The sequence below is a fragment of the Engraulis encrasicolus genome, chromosome 8 (genome assembly GCF_034702125.1).
Source record: "Engraulis encrasicolus isolate BLACKSEA-1 chromosome 8, IST_EnEncr_1.0, whole genome shotgun sequence".
Classification (NCBI taxonomy): Eukaryota; Metazoa; Chordata; class Actinopteri; order Clupeiformes; family Engraulidae; genus Engraulis; species Engraulis encrasicolus.
Window position 1 is genome coordinate 40,819,594 of NC_085864.1, and position 5,000 is coordinate 40,824,593.

At 39.5% G+C, this 5,000-nt stretch overlaps 1 protein-coding gene across 19 annotated transcripts in view; it reads left to right on the forward strand.

Moving 5' to 3' along the window:
- Positions 1–498, forward strand: part of LOC134454608 (muscleblind-like protein 1) — a 245,836-nt gene extending 245,338 nt beyond the window's left edge. For all 19 annotated transcript variants that reach the window (XM_063205684.1, XM_063205690.1, XM_063205695.1 and 16 more), the window contains one exon: positions 1–498. This exon is cut by the window's left edge and continues 222 nt beyond it. The gene's annotated coding sequence lies outside the window, so the exon portion shown is untranslated.
- Positions 499–5,000: the final 4,502 nt, after the last annotated feature.

The following is a 5,000-nucleotide window of genomic DNA, read 5'->3' on the forward strand; positions in this document are numbered from 1 at the left end:
TAAACTCTCTCTTGGATTCACTGCTGCACCCGAACATTGCAGAACATCACAGAACATCACAGATCGCCTTCTTTTCTTTTGTTTTTCCCCCTCACTTTTTCGGAGGCGACACCCAACTTAACTCTCCTGAGGAATGCACACAACAAAGGCGTCACTGTCTTACCTACTCCGAGATTTTTGTTTTTATTCTTTACCTTTTTTTCTCTTTCAGAACATCAGTAGACTCTTTAACTGATTTCTTAGTATGTGTGAATGTGTGTGGGCGGGTAGTGTGTATTTCTCTTCTTTTTGTAGTTTACACAAAAAAGGTGCACCTTGTAATAACACAGAGGAAAAACTGAGATGAGCAAGAGAAAATAGTAGAAAAATGTCATATAGAAACAAACAAAAAAACAGATCAGAGGTAAATGTGCATGCATACAGTATACTTGCTAAGTGGATTTGATTTTCTTTCCCTTAAAGACCTCGATTGTACCTATACGGCAATGGGCTTTTGGGGTGGGTTGGGGGTGGGAGGGTTTCGTGGGTGGGAAAGGGAGGGTGGGTGTGGGGGGGATGGGGAAGTGGGTTTCAGAACCATCACTCCATGACAGCTGAATGTTCCTCTGGGTCAGATGCGCAGCAGTGAACCTTTTAAAGCACACTGAGGCTCGCATAGCTTTCACCGTCGCAGAATGCACATCAAGTGCCATAGACAATACTTTCATCCAAATATAAAAGACTGACAGACAGGCTGGGAGAGAGAGTGGGAAGAAGAAACAGAGAAGTAGAGATGCACCGGATCCTGATTTTTAGGATCCTGCCGGATACCAGATCCACTGCTTAAGATCCTGCCGGATCCGGAACTGGATACCGGATCCTACGAAAGGATTGAAACACATAGTCTTCTCACACACGTGGGCCCTTTTCATGACATTGGCTCAAACTATTTTGACTGAAAAGCCTCGGCTACCGGATCCGGATCCTGTGAAAAACCCTATTATCCTGCCGGATCCGGAACCGGATCTTGGATCCGGTGCATCTCTAGTAGAAACAGAGAAGTAGAATGCAGGAGAGAGGGAAGAGAGAGATGGGGGAAGGAGCTGACGAAGAAAGGATGAGAGTGAGAGAAAGAGAACAAGAGGTGTTCACCAGTGTTAATGTTTTCACCTGCATAATGCCTTTAAGTCTCAAATGTAAACCCAGACTGCATTACTGTAGATGCTGGAATGTGATAATGTGACCTGGCTGAGATCTGGACTGCATCCGGGCCGGGTCCGCTCCAACAGAGGGAAGTCACTTTCTTGCCTTCCTACTAGAGGAGTTACACATGCACAACCAACCACACATTGGGCTCTTTTTTTATTTGCTTTTGTTCTGGCATCCATTTGCCATTACGGACTGTGTACTCATCACAGGGAATGAAGAGAGAGAGGGAGAGTTATCAAGATTTGTTGCCATTTGTTTCGCTTTATTTGAATGCAGAACTCACTAATACTTTGTTTCTTCTCACACATTCAATGTCATTTATTTTTTAAGTTGTAACTTGGGAGGATTCAATGTTAAAAGATGTGTGCGTGTGTGTTTTTTTCCTATTCTCTCTGTTGTGTTTGCTTTTTGTTAGTTTCTCATCAGAAGCATGAAGTCTGCAGACTCTAAAAGCTGTACCTTGAGATGGCTGTTGCCCTAATATGTTGACTATGCCATACTGTCCACAGTCTCATTTGAGGCCACACAGACCTCCGAGTTCTGAGGAAGAATGAGTGATGAGGAGAGAGGGAGAGTGAGGGGAAGAGAAAGAGGGCAGAGAAACTGCTACAAAGTCTATCTATCTATCTACGTATATATATGCATGCTTTACCAAATGAGAACGATAAGAACGTGACAGGGCAGACACTGTGTTTTGAATGATTTAACACGAGATTTTTTTTCTCATTTATTTCATTATGTTTTTTGCCTTTTTTCTTTAAAAAAAAATGGGGTTGTATTAGTATTATTTCTTTTGTACTGATTTGATTGTCCTGTTCTTTGAGTAGAGCAAGAGTTTGTGGTCTGGTATATATTTTGAAAAAAAAAAGTTTATTCTGGTGTCTGATGATGTTGAATTAGTTGTTTTAACAGTTGGTATTTTGAGAAAAAAATCAGCCAAAGTTCTTTTTTTTCATGGTCTTGAACATTTTTCCTGTTTATTTTCTTAGATGTCAGTTAAGCAGGTGGCTTAGCTAAGTGGTATTAAAATACTCGATGAGTGTTGGATCCAGGCATGCAAAAGAGATGTGCGCAGTCAAGTTAAGAAAACCTGAAAATAGCATGATGGTAGGTCTCCATCTTACGGCCCTAAGCTAGTGCAGGAGAGTATTTGAGCTTGGTTACTCTAAATTCCAAACAGCATCGTTCCACATGCCTTGATCCAAAGTTGAAACGAGACTTTGAGTGGAGCAGCAACAGTACAAAATGCAATGAAGAGGGAGGTTGACATGAAATGATTGTATGTTTCCAAAAAAAAATACAAACCAAGGCCTTAGAGCACACCCGGTGAGTTTTTAAGTGCCACATTCTATGCCATTTTCACATGCTCATCTCCAACACAGCCGAGCCAATGCCACTAATAGGATCACCTTTCACCTTTTATTTTGCCAATGAAATTTTACCATCTCGTTGTTTTTTTTTAATTATATTTCATGCTGTTACTAGAGATTTATTTGGTGGTTTGTTGATTTTATTTTTCACTTAATGTAGATGTGTTTCATTTCATAGTGCTAAGAGCTTGGATACTGTTTTGATTCTGTATTTTTTTCTTATGTTGTGTTAGATTTTACAAAAACTTTTGTAGAATGAGCTTCTAGACATAGTGTGTGCTTTTGTGTTCATCACAACATACTCAGTTTCGTTGTTTTTTTCCTGTGTAGTCTTGATTTAAGTATTAGTAGATATAATTGTAAACTAAAATGATTTTTATTTTGTAGTGAAATGTAAGTATTTTTTGGTTGATTTTTTTTCCGTAAATGTTTGAACTATTCGAACAAAAATCTTTTATATGGATATCTTACATGAGGAAAATACTTGCTTAGGAAGACATGGAGTTGTTGCTGTGGCAACGACAACTGTTAACAGTATAATATTTTAATGAGTGTCTGGTTTGTATCTAGTCATTCTAATTAGACGAGATGTTGAAGAAGCAAAAAAAAAGAAGAAAAAATATATATCTACGATATATAAAAGTATAAAAAAAATAGAGATTCTTAGATGTTAGAATTATTTTCTACTGTATTGATTTAAAAGAAAATAGTACCTATTGTTTAAATATTTCCAATCTCCCTTGGAGGCCTGGCCTTGTTTCAAGAATAAGAAAATAAAAAGCTGCATTTATGATCATTCTGTGGGAGGGCTCGGGGGTCTGGAGACTGGCGCAGCTCTGGCACAGCTCTGGCACTGAGGCTGAGGTGGATGGGTAGCCAAGGATCTCCTCATCCCCAGCCCCGTCCCCCATGCAGTTGGTCAGTTACAAGAGAAAGACGGAATGTAAGGGGATGAAGGTTGACTTTTTTGCACTTCTGTACATAGTCAAAAAAGAGAGAATCGTGTATAATATTGAGATCTTATTTTGAATAATAAAAAAAATGTCTATAACTATGAGGAATTTTGTTAAGGATAATTTGAAAAAAAATGAAGCAAAAGACAGGCTGAAGCAAAACTTTGCTTGCAAAAAAATGGCATTTGTAGAGTCTACTAAAACTCGGATGCCGGCCCCACCACAACCGCCACCACTCCCACCCACCCCCAACCCCCAATTCCCAACCCAACAACCTTTCTGGAAAACGGCGAGAAAAACAAAAACAAAAATAAAACAAATCAAATGTTGCTTTGCTTTTTTGTCAGCGGCTTGTAGTTTGCCAGGAATAAAAAGAGAAAAATAACCTATTTGAAACATTGTGGAGGAGTACAACCCCTTGAACTCCACCGAGAGCTAGCCAACTGATGGAGTGTGTCTTCTCGCCCCTGCCCACACTGGTGGTGTGGCTGGACCGCACCACAGGTTAAAGGTTAATCCCCACTGAAAGAACTCCAGTCCTGTTCCATAACTTCAGCCCCAAGAGTTTTGCATGTTAAACAGGGAGAGGAACAAGATATCTTTAAGATTTTAAAAAGATACGAAAAAAATAAGGTAATAACGTTCGAAAAACAGAGGTAATATTGAATACATAAACATGTTGTACAACAAAACTTATTTATGGTAAACAGTTATAATATCAGTGTAATGGACATTAAGAGTTTAAAAAAAGAGAACAAAAAATAAACAGTGTTTAAACTATTTGTTTTAAAAAAAAAGTTATGAAAAGACATCTACACACACATACAGTACATGCGCCATAGCTATAGGTACGTTTTTTCAGCTCATTGGTTGTACTTTTAAGTAGATGAAAAAGATAGTCACAGTAGGCCTAAGGACTTGAAAAACCAACTACAACCTTCGCTAGGCTGAAGCTGGGTCTGGTTCAGTTCTGGGCTGAACATGGCACAGATATGGCCCTGCCTCGCTCTCGCTGCAGATGGCGGCCATCTCCGACATCTGTGGAGGAACTGTACTCATCAATTGGACTGCACCAGCAGTGAAATAATAATAATGTGCGACTCACCCAAAGTAGTTGAGCTCTGGTGATTGGTGGCAACGATCACGTCTTCACCTACTGAATGTGCACACTTATAATACAGTGTAATCTGAGACTTACCTTTTTTTATTTTGTTCTGCTTGTAGTGCTTAATAATGTATCATGTCCTCTGCTGCAGTTTGTTTAAAGCTAATGGTATAATTTAGGGCTTATGCGAAAGAGTTTCCATGGTGTAGCTAGGTGTTTGTGAGAGAGAAAAAAAGATACACTGGTGACAAACCTGGACATACAACAGACGAATGCCACAATCTTAAGCCATAACCGACAACATAAGACTTTCATTCAGAGAGGTCATGGGAGAGAGGATGAATAGATAGTTGGAGAAAGCACACTGGACAGAGATGGGGGGGT